This window comes from Thunnus thynnus, chromosome 24, assembly GCF_963924715.1.
Source record: "Thunnus thynnus chromosome 24, fThuThy2.1, whole genome shotgun sequence".
Lineage (NCBI taxonomy): Eukaryota > Metazoa > Chordata > Actinopteri > Scombriformes > Scombridae > Thunnus > Thunnus thynnus.
In genome coordinates this window covers 12,471,568-12,492,231 of record NC_089540.1, presented here as the reverse complement: position 1 = coordinate 12,492,231, position 20,664 = coordinate 12,471,568, and the positions used below count along the sequence as shown (strand labels likewise).

The following is a 20,664-nucleotide window of genomic DNA, read 5'->3' as shown; positions in this document are numbered from 1 at the left end:
GCTGTTTTTTAAAATATATTTGTTTTTTATGGATTTATTTGATAGCCAGCAGTAGAGAGATGGCAGGAAATGAGAGAGAGATGCAACAAAAATCCTCAGCCAGACTCAAGCTGAGATGTTGGAGTTCATGATCGGTGCTGTTTTTGTTTTTTCTCCTCTTATTATTATTTAGCACGTTTATTTATTCACTTATATCGACGGCATTTTCTCCTATTAGTCAAACGTAACACCAGCAAGTTGCTTTAGGTCTTGCTGTAGAAAATGCTTGTTTACAAAAAAAAAAAAAAAACAACCTTAAAGATGCAGAAATGAGGATCGAAATCTTGAGCGGCGTTATTGGTCAGTTTCACATCCACAACAGGTGGTGGGCTTGAAACCAGCACCCGTTTCACTCGTTAATGTACCTTTGCAAGCTGTTTGCCTTCAGTAATTACTGTGAGAAGCCCAGAGGCTGCAGTAATTCACTGTTTCGCCATAAATGAGGGGGAGACAAATAACAGAGAAGGTGGATAAAGAGAAGAAAAGCAGCTAAAGAGAGAGAGAGAGAGAGAAAGAAAGGATGGAGAAGAGCGGAGTGAGAGAATGTGGGCCGACAGGTCATGCTGTGTCAATAACTCTCCTTGCAGTTCAGCTTGTGTAAATTGATTTTTTACAATTTCACCTTGTGACAGCCAGAAAAATCACTACACCTGTAAGTCCAGAGGTGGAGAGAGAGATAGAGAGAAAGAGAATAGAGTAAAGGATGTTTTGTAAAGCGAAGGGAAGATGATGCAAGAAGAAGAGGGCAAAGGAAACCCAAACTCTGAAAGTATTGAGGTTCGATACCTAGTTTTTGGCTGATTTGTAAACTGAGAAGCAAAAAACATAAATCATTAAGTTTCCTCTGATGATGATGAGGATACAGGTTGAAATAATCTCTATCCCATAACGCCAACACAGCAATTATGGACGACGTTCAGACTATTTCTGCAGCACTTAAACTAATCACATAGTGAACTCTGTGTGTGTAAGAGTCAAGGTTTCTCACAACAATAAGAAAAAAAAGAAACTAGGAATGGTTTTCACAGTAACTGATATTAGATTTTGTGTGTATCCGTGTGTGTAGGCGGTGGTATGTTTTTCTTCTGCTCTGTTAACCAGTTTGTCACCGTCATATGGGTGTGTGTGTGTGTGTGTGTGTGTGTGCTTCTTACACTCACAGACGTTAATACAGTAACTATCTGTGCAACTCTGAATGAACTCTGCAGCTTGTCAGAGCTGCGGGCATCAACAACTCAACAGCCTCTAAATATTTGGTGAGGTGGAAGGAGGAGGGATGGCGATGAGAAGAGGAATGTGTGTGTGTGTGTGTGTGTGTGTGTGTGTGTGTGTGTGTGTGTGGGATGGTTGGACACAGATAATAACAGAAGTTACTTCCGTTTCTAAGAACTCAAACAGGAGAAAAGGATGGTTCTTCTGCCTCCACACGCAGGAGAAGGCAGGAAGCTCAAGCACGTCGGCGGAGTGATGTGTCGTAGCTGCTGCCCTGACCTTTGACCTCCTGGCTGCCTTTTAACAGGTTGAATTCAGCTATTTTGGGATGTTGATGATGACATATCAAGAGGCTTTCCAGTTGACAAAAATGGCTTGAAGGTTGAAAAACAGTGAAGTTGATCAGTACGTTTACATCAACACTAGAAACCAGGTTATTCTGAGAAATCTAGAAGAAACAACGTGTGTTCAGGAACTGTAGTGCTGTAAAATCTCTCTTTACATGCAGCAAGTCAGAAGTTAGATTTCTTCATCCTGTGCACTGCTGTCACAGGAAGGCTTTTCCTGTTTAAGTCCTTATTGAGAACAAGTAAAACAATTATTAGAAACCAAATTATGTATATACACTTCCACAAAATCTGCTGTTTTATTTCTTGTTTATGGAATGTTTAAGAAGTCCAATTAGACTGAGTTTTATGAACATAGGAGGTCAAAGACTTTTTCTATTAAGGAGAATCTCAGTCCTCAACCTAATGGAGAACTTAAAAATCACCAAATTTGCAGATATGGTTTTCTCTGGAAAGTGAAAACTGTCCAAATCGAAGGGTGACAAAGTCCAAAAGACCAAAGAGTTTAGAAAATCCTTCACACACTTTTAATGATTTTTTTTTTTTCAGTGTTTTAAGATGTAAGACGTGGGGTTATTTTTAATGTTAGGTCAGTGTTATGTTTTGGTTTTTAACATAGTCAATGGAAGGTGCTCAGAAGGAAAGTTAAATCATTGCATGCATCAGGTGTTTCAGATGCACCTTTCACACCTGTGTGTGTCTGTGTGTGAATGCAGGCCCTATAAACGCATGAACGCTGCATGTGTGAGGGCCCGCAGCTCTGTAAACATTACCTCATCGCTGTCATGCTGCGGGGGCCGGGGCCCCCCGTCGGCCCCCAGGTCTGTGGGAACAGAAGCCCACTCTTCTGGCTGGAACAAAGGGCAGCCCTCCCCTGCCCCTCGCCCCCTGCCCCAGCCACCACTGCCCCAGCCCACCTCGCAACAAAAGGGGCCACAGGGCCTTAATTCCCAGGCAACGATATAAATGGTGGCCCCCGACTCCCGAGGACGAGGCAGGAACGAATGGGTCTGAAAACCGAATGGGAGGGGGGGGAGAAAAAAATAGCAAAGAAGTCATAAAAGAGGTGCGCCCCCCCTTCTTCCAAGAGGTCCTTTTGTTGATGGGGGTGAAGGGACAGGAGGGTGCGGGGAGAGGGGACCAGGGTGAGAAGAGACAAAGGACAGGTCGGAGAGAGTGGCAGGGGTCAAAACTGCCAGTCACCCCCTCCACACACCCACCCGAACCTCCCTATCAACCACATCATACACACACACACACACACATTTCAGCCACCACCCTGTGGAAGGGGACAACTCCTTGGAGATAAACAGACACCAAGGAGAAAGTTTTTCACACAAATGTCCACACATGATCAGTTGATAAACACGTATCGAAATACATCTGGTCCTATATTTCCAATTCCGTTTCTTTTGAATAAGACAGGTAACTTGGATTAAAACTTTATTGAAAGATATTAAAGATTCTTTAAGCTTGTAAAGTGGTGGGCTGCGTGATTGATCACAACATTTGTGAAACATGACTTCAGACAGGACAGTCGATGAAGCTTACAGCCTTGCACAGACCACATAACTTTTACCAATATTTGCTCGTAGTGTCTGCACAGAAAAACTACTCATGCTGGTCAAAGTGCATCTTAATTTCATATTGAGATACTCCCAAACGCTTCGACAAACATGTTTGATTTAGCGAAAAACAAGATGCACTTGTAGCAGGAGCACCTTGAAGAAGAGTCTGAGATGGGAGATGAACAGTATTTGATGAGAGCGCCACAGGAAACTGAGGATGGGGGGGGAAAGCGAGGCAGTGGACACAAGCACAAAGTGACTCCTCTGGTAATCAGTTCAGCTTATCTGAGATCATTTGCATCCCTTGTGCACCCACAAGTCAACCAGACAACAGTCTGGGACAAAAAAAAATGTCTTGTAGAGTGAGCAGTACAGCAATTCTGAGATTTTGTTTCTTTATGGGACATTCTTGGTTTTGTCTAGACCATGATGGCTGTCATTTATCATGTTAACTACCAAGTGTTTCTTCTTCTTATTCCAAATAAACCTGCTTTTGCCAGAAATGTACAAGACTTCCTGCTGCAATAGTGGAATCTTCTTAAAGAGTAACTCCACGCTAGATTCTGAGTGGAGGAAAAACTGGACTGGCCTCTATGAGTTAAAAGAAGTGTCTTACTTGTTACCAAAACCCACCTGTGATGCAGACCAGTACTATAGCTGTACAGGATGTGGAGAAAATAATGTTGTCACTAGTAGTTGGCAGAGTAGGATTATTATCGTGGGTGTAGTTACTCTTTAAACCAGAAGTATGCCTCTGCAAAGATAGTCGTAAACACTTATGTGAACCTACATTACAAAGGGTGTTGTGTGTAAATGTCTGATGTAAGGAAGGTGATTGGTTGATCCAAATGCTGTAAAAAAAAAAAAAAGCATTTGAAGCATTTGAATCACTACTGTGTTACAGTAGCCAATGCAAAATTATTATTTTTTAACTATAAATCCAGATATTTTTTCTTCAATGAAATCAGAACTTTCAGCACACAAACGCTATCAACTGTTAAGAGGATTTTTAAAAAAAATTTTTTGCAGTGCAGTCGAGGCAGGGTGTGCACTGGGTTGGTGAAGTGGCTGGGGAGAGTGCAGGATAATTGGGGCTATGTTGTATCTAGTGTCTGTGGCACTTCAGTGCTGGGGGTCAGGGACCTGAAAACACTGGCTCAACAGTTACCAATCATTTCAAACCCCCGGCCAAAGAAAAGCATCGTGGGCCAGCTTTCTCTCAGGGCCACGGCCTGTGGAGGTTCAAAGGGACAGTGAGGCTCACAGAACTGTGTCTGTGTGTGTGTGTGTGTGTGTGTGTGTGTGTGTGCACTCTTTTGAAGGGAAAGAAGAGCTCAGAGGCTAGAAGCTTGAACAATTAGAGCAATTTTACTTCACTCTCCCTCCCTCCCTCTATCTCTTTTTCTCTCCCTAACACACACACACACACACACATTCAATCTCTTCCAAACAAAGATTCATGCTCTATAGTCTCCGTCCCCTTCAATTCATCCAGCACACAATATATTTAACTTCTGAGCAGTTGATGACATTCAATATTTTCAGCTACTCAGTAGTCTCTGTCCTAAAATTAACAACATGATAATGCGCTCTTGAGAGTTGTGCGAAATTGAAATTTAATGTTTTTCGGTTCATCTTTAAGCGAAACATTTTATCACCACAAACAGCAATAAAGAGAATTTCAAAGTCATTTGCCCCGCGCTCGTTTTGTGAGGCATTTTATTTTCGCTCCTAGGCAGGGGGTTTACCGAGGACCTATCCCCCACCCGCTCCCACCTCAACTTTTTCTTCCTCTTCCTCTGCATAACATTGTGGCCACAGATTGTGTGGAATGCAATTAGAGCGCCTAAATTAAGTAGTAATGGAGAACCCTCCCTACCAGTGTTGCCCTGGCAACGAGCGCTCACAACACCGCCTCTAGTAGTTTTGCTACTTTATCTGCAAAATGCACAATTGAGCTTTAAACCAGCTCTCTGTCTGCAGGAGCCAGGCAGGCAGGGCGGAGGGCTGCAAGGAGGGGAGGATAAAGGATGGGAGGAGGAGAGTATGAGAGAGGGGGGAGGGGGGGAGATGATGATGGGGGGGTGAACAGCTGCATGCTAGGAGGTTTCTCTGCGACTTGTGATATTGCTGGCCGTCAAATATTTATTCCACAAACTGTCTAATACGGTGTGATGCGCTACTGTGTGCGGATGAGGGACAGATTTCAAAGACCCCCTCAAAGGATGACGTGTGCTGCGGCGAGCTTTGATTGCGCGGTCCCCTCCAGTAGTGTTACGTGACAGAGAGGAGAGAGGCTTCCGCTTTGTAAACAGCCTGTAGTCACGGGGCCTTGTCGACTAATGTGACAAAAAGCTCTGCGAATTGTCGACACGCGGTAGATTCTCATCACGAGCTTCAGATTCCGGGGAACGGGATTAAATTTGGATGGAAGTAAAAGGTGCGATCACACCTGCAGACTTTGGTTTGAACCGCAGAGGAAAAGTTTACTTCTGATATTTGGCTCATTTCAACAAAACTTCATACCGAAACGATGGAATAGGTCGATTTCCAATGACTCCCAAAACGACATATATGAGTGTTTTCAGCGTCCTCTACAGGAGCGTAATAATTTTATGGTGTGACAACGCTGTGGTTAAGGTCTGGTTAGGTTTAGGCACAAAAACTGCTTGGTTAAGGTTAAGGAAAGATCATAGTTTGGGTTAAAATGACCAAAACACCACAACATGACTCACGCCGTTGGAAACAGGAAGCAAACAGCTGTCTCCTGCAGCAAAGTCCACATTTTGCCATCTAACTATCTAGCCATCCACTCAACCCGCCTCCTCAAAATGAGGCAAAATCCTCTTATCAAGTCCAATATACTGACATCATCTGAACTGCATCACTTCCCCGGGTCATAATTACTACGGCTGCTAGGAAGCGTAAAGGTCATTTTTGTCGGCCTGAATTTTAGAGCTATACTGTGGTTTTTCTTGTGAGGACGGGCTGCTAGTTGCTAGTTTGTTGTACCTTTAGCTACTTTCATTGAGTGGAGGTTGGAAGATTGTGGAGAAACCTCTGTGATACATTCATCAGAAGAAAACAATGGAAATACATAAAGGCTATGGAGCTCCTTTCCCTATTCACTTCAGTTCAGAGGGTATTTTAGGTAAAGAAGATATCAAGTCAAGCCAATTACTCACCACCAACCAGGCAGTTTCTCTCTTCTGTGGCACAAACCTTTTCAAAAAACTTTGCACCGCATTTGTCAGCCATTAATTGCAATGTTGGCGGGTCGATCCCCTGAGATCATCTTGTCTAAATGTCAGCGTGTCGTTGACTAATGACGAACGAGCATTTCTGACATCATCGTGGTTCATGAATGCTACCTTTTAACCAAGGTATTCCTGTTCTGTTTCACTCAAGACGTCAGTTAAATCACTATTTTATGATGGTGGAAGCTGAGGTCGGAGTTTTTGAAAAGCTCCATTTAAGGTATTAAACCAAAGAGAATAAGAAGTGTGTCATGGAGAGAATATGACCTTGCATCTGCAGTGCATGCAAACAGGTAACAGGTGTTGTGTTTTGTATTATTTAGATGGGAGTCAACTTTGAACCAAGTGTGCGTGCCGCAAGTCAGGCTTTGTTGCAAATCAGACTTAAGTGAAGATAACCGGGCCACCTTGTTGTCCTTGGGGCCTCGGTCCTGCAGATGTCAGCGTGATGTAATTTCATGTATGCACACACACGCATAGACTCACACGCAACTCGAAAGCATGCGCACAAACTGTTTTTTTTGTTTTTTTTCCCCCCCTTTTACATTTTCACATGACAGCTGTGTGCGTTTAAAGATGACCAGGTGCCACGGGTTTTTAATTTGGATCGACACACACACACACACACACACACACAGAAGCGGAGCGAGCAGGACACACAGGTGCTGTGCAAATGGCTGACTGTAGCCGTGCCAAGAGGATGTCCCAAACAGAGACAGAACAAGCGTATGGCCCACACATGTTGCAGGGGATTAGGACTCTTTCGACAAAACGGCCTCTCCGCAGAAGACAAAATATATCTGAATCGACTCCATGTGTTTTCACTTGCCTGGAAACTATTTTTCTTTGGTGGTAATTTGTACTATATGAAAGGGGTTTGGCAAAACTACTGTCTCTGTTGAAAAATGACTGACCTCGCTCAGCGAGAGCAGGCAGGTGTGTTTTAGTGGAGCATGAACATTACGAGGGAGTGTTTCAGGTTTTGGATGATTGGCCTGCTGGTGGATTTAAGTGTGATTATTGACAGAAAAATCTTTTTGTTATTCATGCTTCAGACTTGAGCGAGGACAAGAAGCTGTTCTCGAAATTTAGAACAGGGAAGATTGGTGATATTTGCCCAAATATGATTTAAAATAAGAGTTTTGACATATTACAAGGGACTACTTTTTCTCCCGTGGTTGTTATTATCACTACGAATGTCTTAAAACTGAATTTGTGCTCATCAGTTAACAGGTGAGTTGACCGATGGGACAAACTCATTGGTGTTTTGCTCTAAGAAATTATCACACCTTTATATGAGCGCTGCAGAGGTGTGAATGAACAGACTGCTGTCCACAGTACGGGTGGTAAGGCTCGAGGCAGTATTAAAGGCAACGTGAGATGTCTAACACTTAGCATCACCAGTGTTTTGTGTGACATCTCTGTGATGTTTTAGACGTATAAATATGCACCGCTCGCTATTTCGGTGCCTGCTCATCTGGCTGGGTGAGAAAGTAAGGTACAAGAATGAGGGAGGATGGAAATGATGAAAAAAAAAAAACAAGATGAGGAGGAGAAAAGAAGCAAAGAAAAGGAAACTTTTATGAAGAGAAGAGAAGCATGCTGTTTTGGGTGTTCAAAGTGCGGCAGGATGGCGGCCAGGAAAGCCGGCCAGGGTGTGTTGTTGTGGTCTACCGGCGCAGCGATCGCGGGGGTCTGCTGGAGAGAACATCACATCGCTTCATCGCCGTGGCAGCAGCCAACCACAGTGATCCATGCCAACACGCTTGGCCAGCAGTCCCACAATCCTTTGGTGCGTGTCACTGATGAAGGAAGAGGCCCTCACTCCATAGCGAGTGCTTTTGGATTCGTATCAACTCCGGGGCAGCGCGTTCCACCTTTAGGCTTTGAAATAGCCGCCTCTACATGATTGTTTTGATAAAACATCACAGAAATCAGCACACCATTTTTACTGAGCTCCCATTAGATCACATGACACATATTTTCTGAATTCCTTCTTTATGCGTGTTCAATATATGTTTAAAGGATAATGTGTTATTCTATATGTCTCCTATTGTCAACAAATCCCATGAAAATACAAAACCAACCACACTTTAATCGGCCCCTTGATACTTTTTGACTTCCCTACCCACTCGTGGCCAAGCCCATTGTTTCCTACTGAGCACACAAGTCTTTAAAGACCCTGAAAACATATTTTTCTCAGGCAGCTTTTACTATGAGTGATGTACTCCTACATGAAAAACAAATAGTCTGCCAAAGCTAGAACAGTTTTGATTGTTTCTGTATTTGAGAGATGTTTGTGTGTTTGCCTGCACTCTTCTCTCCGGTTTGAAGTGGGTTTGGATCAATTTTGAAAAATAGTGATGTCACATACTTCTCAGTTTAGCAAGATTTGAGTCAAAATGTGATTACAGTTGAGTCGGTTGGCTTATGTTGGCCGGCCTCTGACAATCAAATCAGAAACTAAGCCCCTATAGATATGATGAAGCTGAGTTTTAAGTGTTTAAATCTTAATAAATAATACTTAAGGATTTTCTTTACAAAACTTCAACTTTAATTGATTCTTATTGTCATGAATATGTAGTTTTATTTATGATTTATGATTATTACACATTTTATGCTCTGTGTATGTGGGATTATGGGATGTGGACTATTGAGACAGTCGTATCATTGCACTATATCCTTTACATTTGGGTTTAGTTGCCTTGAATGACAGACTTTGACTGACATGAGGAATCCATATTTGTTCACTTTTGTTAGGAACTTCTGTATCATTAAGCACTAAGTCAAATGTGTCAGAGTTCTCAGATTATCAGAGTTTTCCAGTTGTAATCACGACTTTATGATTCCTCCCATATGACATGAATGGCATTAGCTGTATTAGCCTTTGGCTACAAAGGCAATACTTGTTAGAACAATTTCTTTGTTGTTTTTTTGCTCTTATTTTTAAGGATTTCTTGACAGTAAGAACAATGTAGAATATTGCCAGCCTTATCCTTTTAAAAGAAAAATGTCACAACAAAAGACTAAGCCTGCCTTGCTACTGTCTTTTAAAAAAAAGAAAAAAAGAAAAGAAATATGCACTTGTTCACAGAAGAGCCAAAAGGCCGGCAGTCAAGAAGGCTTTGCAGGATCTGTGGGTCCAAACCTCACCGGTTTAGTTACATCCTAACCATCCATTTACTGGCTGGTTTAGGTGACTTGGGTGGAGAAGTCAGACGACTGGCAGGAGGAGAGTGTGTTTATAGCATAATGTAATCCATTATGAGTGCTTTAACTAGGCCACCCTCACACCCTTTTACATAGCCGCTAGCCCACAATAGCTTCTCTCCTGCTGGCCTTTCTTCTCTCAAAGCAAGAGGAATTTCTGTCCTTCTTTTGCGCTCTGAAGTAGACAGAATCATTCATTCAGTTGTTCTCATTCTAACATCAAAAAACTGAACTAAATGAATAGATGTAGAGACAAAAAAAGCTAAAAACCCCATCATGCACTCGACTTCATGACAGATGAAATCAGCAGTATCATACAATATTCTTCATATTCTCTACGGTTTCACAAATGATAGTCAACGTGTCGTTCTGAGCTCTCACCTCATGTGGAGGAGGTGTGAGGAGGCATCAGGAGGTGCAGAGGGGCTAGAAAAACAGGCAAGAAGGAGGTGTGTGCAAGATGGACAGAATGTGCCGTCTCCTCTCTGTCTTCCCGCGCCTCGTCGGCTTTGACGTGGCGAGGAGTGTGAATCGCGCACATCGTGAGCAAACGTGCGCACGAGCCGCTTAAAGACACGGCGGTCAGGGTGTGAGGCATGAATCACACATGTGAGCGCGCGAGGACATACATGCGGACCCGCACGTGGAGAATCACACACGTAAACACACACGTAACTGAGCATGCGGCGATTTATCAGAGAAAAACGAGGAAAACAGACACTCAAAAAAAACAGAAGTTGAAGTGAGTCGCAACATTTCAACTGATATTTGAGAGAGTTTTAGTTTTTTAAATCCACAAACTCACCCAAAACTTCTTTTTTTCAAGCTACTAACTTCCTGCATGCACTTTTCCCAAAACAAAATCATCTAAGAGTTTACTTTTTTTTGTCGCTTTCCGGTGATGTACAGCATTTTTGACAGCACTGTTGGTACCAAACTGCCCGTAATCGACTTTTAAAAGATCGAAGGCGGAAGGCGGAAAAGAGAGCGAAATGACTAAAGGAAGGAAAATTTAGTATATGAAGTTTAGAAAATATAATTGCAGGCTGCTGAGGGAAGCAGCAGAGAGGAAGTGCAGCAGACTGGAGTATGTGTCCCTCACACACACACACACACACACACACTACCTGGGGAGTGTGGATACGGTGCTCTCCTCTTTGGCCAGAGGCTGGTAAATAATGGATGTGTTGGTGGAAGCGCAGGCAGTTTGAAATGTAAATGTGACGGATGGAGAGCTGTGTGTGTGTGTGTGTATGTGCGCGGATGGATCATGGATTTGTGTGTGTGTGTGTGTGTGTGTGAGATGCTGTCACTTGTGGCTGGGACTGCTTATGTGTCTAGAATGGTGATGGGCCATCCTCCCAGAAGAGAAGAAGAAGAGCAGGAGAGAGGTGTGTGTGTGTGTGTGTGTGTATTCAAAACAGCAAAGAAGAGTGGACGCAAGAGAGATGCATCAGGGAAAAGCAAAAAGGAAGGGTGTAAAAAAAAGAGAGGAACAGAAAAAGAGAGAAAGGAAGGAGGAAGAGGCTAATTAGCTCTGCTTTGACCCAAGAAACCTTCAAGCACAATCATGAGGTGGAACGAGATGTGTTGATATGAATGAACTAGAGGAGAGATGAGCACTGGGGAGTGCTGTTCAGTATCATCTGATTTTTCCTGGTCGTGTGGACAATCCTGAAGTTTTGGCCATGTAGCTCAACCAAGCTGATCAATGTTGTAAGTTCAAACTTGCTCTCTCTCTCTCTCTCTGTTTGTGAGCTAAATGCTGAAGTCAGCAAGCTACTATGCTCACAATGGCGATGCTAACATGCTGATGTTAAGCATTGTGTTGTAGTTTAGCATATTAGCATGCTAGCATTTGCTAATTAGCACAAAACACACACAAAAAAAGTGTTACAAATACTTTATCCACTCTATTAACATACATGAGTTGGGCCAAATTTTATAAAATTTTATAAAATGTATAAACTTAATAAATGTAGAATTTATGGCACAGCTGTTGTATTGGATTGCATTAGATTGCACAGGTGTTCCTAATAAAATGCTTAGTGAGTGTATATGTGTTGCAAATTTCATGACAAACCAACCAATCATTGTTGAGACATCTCTCTAGAAAACATACTCTATATGCCAAAGTCATGGTGTAGCTATAGAGGAAAAGTCAGGGGAGCATTGAGGTCATTAGGATTCATCCTCTGGCAACCATGAATGTCTGGACCAAAATTCGTCCCAATCAGTGTGGTAGATGTTGAGGTGTTGACCTGCTGGTGGTGCTTGAGGAAAAGTCAGAGTACCACCAAAGTCATTAGGCTTCATCCTCCTGCATCCATGAATGCTTTTACATATTTTCATGGCAATCCGTCTTATAGTTGTTGAGATATTCCATCTGGATTAAAGTAGCGGACTTATGTAGTGACATGCCGCTAGCAAGGCTAAAAATGCATTGAGAACAGTAACAAAAACCTAAACCTATCACAGATAAGGCTGTGTTGAGACCCATCATTTGTTTTAATGTAGCCATCGTGTTGGCACAATGGGGGACGCAGAGGGCTACAGCAAAACAACAAAACATGTATTATCCAGCACAAAAAGTTAAACCAGTCTCAACTTTTGCCACAACTCGATGCGATAATGCGATGTCGTCTGGCAGTGTGCTGCGCTGGCCAATAAAATACATGCACTCTGTAGTGTGAACAGCTTATTTCTACTGTTTACTGGATACATTGAATCCAGTAAAAGATGAAAAAGACTGTGTCTGGCCTACAGAATATCCACAACATATGATATACAAACTTGAATGAAAAGCATGAATGAGAAACAGCACAGAAACCAGTCCGACCAGATCAGTGTCACATGCAGATGTGCGCCGCAGCTTGTCTCACTGTGCGATCAGACTTTGATTGAACTGCAGCTGTGCCACATATTGCATCAAGAGAGTTATTACTCCCTGATGAATCTTTTAGCTCCCAGTGAAGAACGGCTTGTGTAAAAACTACATCCCTGGTCTAATGCAGCGGTGGAGGTCAGCGCTAGCATATGGCTCTCTCTGTGTGTGTGTGTGTGTGTGTGTGTGTGAAAGAGAGAGAGTGTGTGCATGTGTGTGTGAGGGTGAGAGCACGGTGAAGAGTGTAAGATGCCAGCTGGCCCAAACATGAGAGAGACGGAGGATGGAGTGAGCGAAGGAGAGAGGAAGAAAGGATGGAGGAAAGGAAGAAGAAGGGAGAAAGGGAGTAAGTAGGGAAGGAAAAAGGGGGATGGATGGATGGATGGATGGAACAGAAGGAGACAGAGATAGATGAAGTGGGAAGGTGAAAAGCATGGAGGGAAACAAACATGGAGAAACTGGCATCTGTTGCCCTCCCAACCCCCGCCATCTCCACTGTTACCACCAGCTCCCATTGGTGCAGTGTGTGTGTGTGTGTGTGTGTGTTTGTGCCAGCAGGGCACCAGAGAGCCAGGCTGTCTGAATCCCCTGACAGCCACTTGTCACTCTCCCCTCAGACCATCTGGGCCCTTTCCTCTGTCTTATCTCCACACACCCACTCACACACACACACACACACACACACATTCACACACATTGTAGGACCTCTGCCTCCTGTGGGACACCTGTTCGCCCCGTGCTGCGTCTGTTTGTGGGATGGTCAGCCATGTCTGTGGCGTCCTGCAGAAACAAGGATAGTTCTTTTTACATTAGTCACCTCTCGGGCGCAGTCGACTGTGTTTAAGTCCAAAACAGTGTGGAAATGCTGATTTTGTCGCATTGTTGTGTCGCTAGTGTTTCGATTTTTGAACCGTTTTTGGAATTACAGCAACCGTTTGTTGTCTGAGAGTCTTTGTCGTCATTTAACCTTCTCTGCTGATCAGAGCAGTTAATTAAACATAAAGAAATAAGCATCAGTCCACATTTTTGCTGACCACTGGTTCATTTTCTCAAGGTTATAAAATAAAAACATCCAGCAGTTCCCTGATTTTTCCTGCCCTCCTTTGGAAGCTGAACCACTTGTTTGCATTTTTTATCAACTGGTACCAATTGTGTTGAGCTAACATCTAACAGAGCTTTTACACACAAAAGACACCAGGTTCTCCTGCTATATCGACCAGCTATCTGGAGTCAATCAATCATGATGTTTCACAGCAAACTTGTGACATTTATGATGACTCCGTTCCTGAAAACTTTGCATATGCAATGCTTTCATTAACGTTATTGGCTACACCTGTGTTTAACAAGTAAAAATGCTGTAACGAAAGAAAAAAAGGTTCATTCAACTTTGTGTAGAAGGTTTTCAGTTGTGTTTTTGGCTCCACACATGAGATTTATTGACAATAAACCCACTAATAATCTAAATTTGGGGTTTTGTCTGGGACAATCATTGTTTTGATCACCTTTCACAGCATTTTTTGTCACATATGGCAACCCAACTGCTTGCTGACACATACCAACAATGTCTCCCTGCGGGGGGAGAAGCACAACACATAAACTCTACTCTCATGTGTTGCCATAAAAAAGATCCTGAGGTCAAAATTTAGATTATGATTAAGCCACAAAAGCAACAATCCAGACCTGGTTTGAGGTTGAATACTTAAGGGAAACTTGTTGCAGCATAACAATCTTTACTGAGCTTTGCTGCTTAGCATATAAACATGAAAATGAAATCCTAATTTTTGTGTTTCCACCAGTCTTTGTCCCTCTCTGTCCCACTTTCCTAAATTTCTCTCTCTGACTCTCTTGTGTTTTAACGCGACATGTGTGCTGACCGACTGGCCGCCGAGGCACGACAGAGGAATTGTCACCAGCAGTCAGAGTGTGTATTATCTGTCATTTCGGGGCCATGGGACTCAGTTTAATGGATAAAGCCTGCGGAAAGCCCAGACCGACGGCCTCTTTATATCTTTATGGGTCATACACTCATCTTCCCAAACACCCTTAATACGCTTTATCTCTCGCACTCCCTCCTTCTCCTCTTTCTCCCGCTGCATACGTTAAGTGGACACACACGCACACACACACACACACACACTCCTTATCTTAACTCAGTTGCCCTTGATTTGTGTGATCCGTTGATTTTTTTTTTTTTTTTCTTCATCTTCTTTCTTTCCCAGGGAATTTCCTGCTTGTCCTTTACGAAATGAGAGGAAATGAAGGATGGGACTTTGGGCCTCCGAGGCCATAACCCTTGTAGTCCCACAGCAAGGCTCCCTGGGATATGTAGGCGCCTCCGGACACAGGGACACCAGGAGGGGGTCTCCCTCATCGGGAAAGGATGGCATGTGAGTGCGTGAAAGAAAAAGAGCAAAAGAAAAATTGACAAGAGAGACTGGGTGTGAGGGAAGAGGAGGATGGAAACTGAGAGGGGAGCAGAAGAGCGCGTCAGTGTGTGTGTGTGTGTGAGAATGACAAAAAAAAAAAAAGAGAGAGAGAGCAAAAGGGGAGAAATTGTGTGTCAGTGAGGAAAAAGAGCAAGTGTGTGCGTGAGGGACAGCTCGTCCTTCAGGCTCACCTCGGCCCCCCGGGGTCTGTCTTCTCGGCAGCAGCGGCGGTGGCGGCGGCGTTTTACTGGCCCCGGCTGACGGCCATGAAATGGCAAGAAATTTACTGCTCTGGAGCTTATGTATGTGAAGGCAGAGCGAGGACCAGTCGTCTTCATCTCTCCATTCATGCCTTCTTCCTCTCCTCTTTCCATTCCTCCTTCTTTCACTCCCATCATCATGCTTTCCCTCCCTCTCAGCTGCCCTTCCTTTCCATCCATCTTCGTTTCCTACTTCTGTTGTGCTCCATTTTCTCTTCTTTTCCCTTCGTTTCTCCGTCTCTCGTGCTATCACTTCTATATAAACACCTTAAAGGAAACTTTTTATCCCTCGCTCGTTTCCTTACATCCTTCTCTACCTGTTTTCTGCCTTTCTCCTCCTCCTCTTTTTATATATTCACATCACCTCTCATGTTTTCTCCTTCTTCCATCAGTCCCTCCATTCTTCTTCTCTTTCTCTATCCCCATTTATCTTCTTCTATCCCTCCATTATTCCTCTCTTTGCTATTTCCTTTCATCTTTTTCCTCTCTGTTCCTCCTTTTTCACCTTCATCCATTTCCCCAGCTATCCTCCTGCCCTCCATCCATCCCTCCTTCAACTTTTTTTTTTTCATCTTTTCTCCTTTTCACCATCCTTACCTCACACCGTCATCCCTTCCCTTCATTGCTTTTAGCAAAAACAGTTAAAAACCTGCATAAACTGCCACACATTTAAAAAGACAACTTTATAGGAGCACTTTCATTTCGCCTATACGAGTGTTTCACTTAAATTCATGTACTTCTCTGTAGTAGCACAGCTCTGGCTAAACACCCACCTAGTTACGAGCCTCTCAGCACATCATCCATACGGCTTTTTAAAGACGAGAAATATAGCAGACGCCCAAAAATTTAGCCACGGATCCTGTTAACATGACACCAGCGAATTTGAATATTTACAAGCATGTATGAGGTTGAGAAAAGGCCACGCAGACCATGACAGTTTTGGTCTGTCATAAAGAATGTAAGTTAAGCTGGAGTGTGTTCGTCCACAGCCAGAGAGCCTGACACACAAGGAGTAGGAGGGGAATATAAAAGGATTAGCAGCTCCAAATTAATACTTGGAGAATTGTTCATGCAGGAATGTATTCACACACATAGACAGACCTCTACATGTTCAGTTAAGCATATTTATGTACAGTGTGTATTTGAAACCAATGTGTATAATTAACTACTTCCACCTGTTTCATAAAGATGTTTTCTTGTAGATGGAACTGAACTGAGCTGTATTCGCTCACACTTGAGTTTTGGTGAGCAGATAAACTACTACTTGTTAGACTGCTCCTTATATATTTTTTTTGACATCTGGAAAGAGAAAACAGTGTGTCAGTTTTGCTGCAGAAAGATTTCGGTAAAGTGTCAGACTTGTCTCTCTATAAGTAGAGTAAACTGCGTGTCACATTTTAGGGATGGAGCTCACACTCTTTTCCAGAGCAGCTTTATGAGCAGCTAATAGTAGCAGAAGCAGCCGCAGTTCGTTATTAATAGTTTTTTACAACCTATTGAGGTTTTCTACCACCTACTATTTGTATTTTTGGCCATCAGTCTTATTTCTTACAATAATATTTAACTGAGCAACATCTGCAAAGTCACTTAAACAGAATCGTCAGATGATCGAACAGGTTTTACTAACTTACTTGGAAACGAGAAAACAAAGGCAACTGTCAAAATTATTACCTAATACATAAGTTGTAAACGTGTATTAGATTCTGCAGACTTTGTTCAAATTCAGCCTACTGTACTTACTATTGCACATATAATAAGTAAGACTTGACATGAGACTTAAAAGCCACAACATTCACATCTCAAATTCTGATCTGAACCCTGAAACAACTGAAAAATACATAAAACAGCATCAGACAGGCCTTAAATGCATTGATGGGACTTGGTCTCGTTATGTAAAAAAACACTATTAACATAACTTTGTGAGGAAAAATCATTAAGATGCACTAATATTTTAATGATCAGCATTCAGACAGGTGAAAAACATGATAATTTTGTTATTGACTTGACACTCAGCTGCAAGAATGTGACCAAACTTGCTCCAAAAGACTGAAAGATTCCCTCCAGACATGTTTCAAGACATATATACTCTTCTAGCTGTGATGTCACAAGTCATCCTCGTAGGTACACGCCCCAGATTTAAGGTGACCTCGAAGAAACTCTCAGCAGATGAAGAATTTGAAACGGTCTCCTAGTGTCAAACTCTGCACATACATCATTCTGCACAGAGAAGCTCAAACATCCAACTGAGGAGGCTCTAATTTCAGGTTTGTTCACTTTCCTAGTGAATAAGCAATCTAGATAATGTGGCTGCATGTTTACAACCTGTCTGATTGTGCACGACACAACAAACAGAACAGACCTTGATATCTGTATCATCAGAATTATAAGAACTGCAGGAGTGTCAGAGGCAAAAATGCCCTGATGCTTTTTCCAGCGTGAGAATCGCTGCTTAGAGTACAAAAAAAAATGTAAGAAAGTGTATCTGTCTGTGTGTATGTCAGTACAGTCTGCAGCATGTCAGCCGTGAAAGGCCTCTACACGCCGTTTGAGCTCTCCTGAGTGAGAGAAGTGTGACAAACAGCTCAACAGGCTTTGGCACGCCAGCTGTCCAGAGGGGACACACACGGATACAGGCCGGAAAATTCACACACACACACACACGCACACATGCAGGTCCATCCACACGCATAGGAATGGTTGCACATACACAAACATACACAGACAGGCTCTCTCATAGCACACACACACACACATATAAACACATTCAACAAGGAAAAACACACACACTGCTGCCAAGCGTGGCACAGTAATCTTTAGTAATGCCATCGGTCCTGGGGGCAGAGCATCTGAATGATGCCAACGGCCACACAACATCAGAGCCTCGGTGCCCTGCCTTCCCACAATCCTCTCCACGGGCAGCCAATCCACTGTCAGACAGGAAAAATTGACTTTTCTGGCGGCACTTCACCATTTGAGTTCTTAGGAGGGATGCTGGTGCTGGAGGGCGGGGGGGGGAAGAGTGGCAGAAAAAAAAGGAAAAAACGGTTTGGCTGAATGTCGCAATGGCCTGCTGCTTTCTGGTCGCCATGGTGATTTTGATCAACAACCATTAATAATGTAAAAAGCTGTTCATTAAATCTGTGACTGCTCATTTTCAGTATTTCTATTCAAAAGATCTAATAGGCTACATTTAGCATGAATTAAGAAAACATCACAAATATCAGTGAATAGGAAGCCAAGCAAGGATTTGGACAAAAGCCTTTGTCTGTCCAAAATTTGGAAGCACATGTTTTCCTTCCAGGTTGCAAAAAAAAGCCTTCATGTGCTGCCATCTTACCCTCATAATTGAATGAGGAGATAATGTATGTGCACTTACTTTGATAGACTTATCCATATCCGGTTTGTCCTGCAGTTAAAGGGCAACAAAAAGTGCCAGTAATCACATTTTTGTCATCATCATAAGAAGCTTTTTCTACCAGCAAAGTCTTGTCTGTCAAAATAAGGTTAAACTAAGCAATGCCGGCTCCTCTCCTGTGTAGAGAATACTTATATCATATAGGGTCACATAGGGTTCATACAGGTGGTAGAGGTTGATACAGTTCATACGTTTAGTGTTCCCCTCAGGAATTAAATACTTTTCTAGGTTAAAAATCCTCTGAAACTGCACCTACACAATGATGCTGTTATTCTTTGACACACAGGTTAATAGTAATATTAAAGATCCAGACCTGCATGCTTGTGAAATTCCATTTAATTGTTGTGTTAAATCTTATTTTTAAAGGTTGTCACTCCTAAACTACAACAGATAAAAATGACGGAGCATCTAGTGTCACACTAGTCATGTTATTTTTTGTATCTTGCGATCAAGCAAAGAAATTAAATGTTTTTATTGTACAATTTCAATCTGTAATATTCACTTTAATTCATGACTTCTTCATGTCCTCTCATGTGCTTTTTTTTGTTTTTTTGCTGCAGCTTTCTGGTTCATGACAGAAATGTGCATGTAGCGTATGAATCACAGGTGTCACCTGCTCTAGACTTTGCATGATTGTTCACTCCATCCTAGTCACACAAACTTCATTTTAATATCAGATCAATATCCTTATCGGTGTTGATCATGTTGTAACGTGAGCCGTGATGTCATTGTTATTTGAACTGTGGCACCAAGTGGCAAAAACGGTAAATGCAGCGACATTATGGAACAATAGCACAAGTACAGAAGAGTCATAAAGGCATCAAACTGACTCAGTAATGTAATTTATATAAAATTATCTTTGCTAACATTAACCACAATAAGCTACTGGTCATATCAGACCAAGTGAGGCTCTAGCAGCAAAATCCCTGAGTGTATTGAACTGAGTGAGGGTACATTTTATTCCTTGTGACTTCAACTTTTCATTTGTATGAGGAAGAATATGATTTTTTTTTCAGAACTTACATGGTCTCACTTTAAAGGTAGTATGCAGCTTTACTGTCTATTAGTGACACTTAATCTTAGTTCCTTTTTTGAGTTTTGAGCAAATTTATTTTCATATTATAGTAAATTTATGGAAACCAACAGCTGCCTGGATATGATATTTTTGATATTTTCTTAAGAAAAGGAAATGAGCTAAAAAAATATGCAAAAACATCAGTTCAATCATTTAAAATGCAGCACAGAAGAGACTTTTAAAGAACTCAGGTATATTTTTGTTTGCATTTCCTTTAATTGCAGATTGGCTGCATTTGCCCGTTCGCCTCAGCCTCAGGCTGGACGCCCATCCAAAGTTGACAGCTCATCAAGTTGAGCGACAAGCCGGGGCGGAAACCTGACCAAATGAGGGGGGAGGAAGCAAGGTAGGCCCAGTAAAAACACCTCACTGGCTCCAGGCAAAAAGCCGCATATTGTAGCTTGAAATCGCCTTCACCTCCTTCTATTAGGTCACAAATCTCGCTGAGCACCTGAAGATCTGTCATCTTTTAATTTAAGATAAAAAAACATTTGATTCACGTAAGCACCCGTTTTCAGAAAAAGAGGATTCCCGTGCACCTTTCTTCTCTCTGAGGTGCTGGAAAACATGAGTGGGTGGTCAGTTAGTGAAGCCATCAGTCGTAGGAGGTTGCTAGTTATTGTTGTAGTCAGGTGAAGGGGTGGGGGGGGGTGAGGCGTTCAGGCACCCATCGTCAAATGCCGCCATCGCCCACAGGGTGAACCTCAGCTGTTCTTCCCTTCCCTTCCTCCCTCCTTTATCCCTGCTGACCTTCCTCCTCCTTCCTCCACCTCCTGTTCGTTTCATCCCTCTCTCCTTTCAACAGTCTGAGAGGAGCTGCTGCTGGTGGTGGTGGTGGTGGTGGTGGTGGTGGTGGTGGTGGTGGTGGTGGGGAAGGAGGGCCTGTCAGGAAAGGAGTGAAATGTGTGTATATGTGTGTGTGTGTGTTTGTGTGTACAGCTTAGGGAGGGGTCGATATGATGAGGCTTCAG

The 20,664-nt window shown here is 42.7% G+C and overlaps 1 protein-coding gene across 13 annotated transcripts in view; it reads left to right on the top strand.

The window, feature by feature from the left end:
* The window catches only part of pou3f3b (POU class 3 homeobox 3b), a 191,259-nt gene that overhangs the window by 120,365 nt on the left and 50,230 nt on the right, over positions 1-20,664 (top strand). For 11 of the 13 annotated variants that reach the window (XR_010926109.1, XR_010926104.1, XR_010926107.1 and 8 more), the window contains 2 exons: positions 14,737-14,904; positions 19,918-20,039. The gene's annotated coding sequence lies outside the window, so the exon portion shown is untranslated. The remainder of the gene's footprint in view (positions 1-14,736; positions 14,905-19,917; positions 20,040-20,664) is intronic. The other 2 variants (XR_010926108.1, XR_010926110.1) reach the window with 2 other exon arrangements.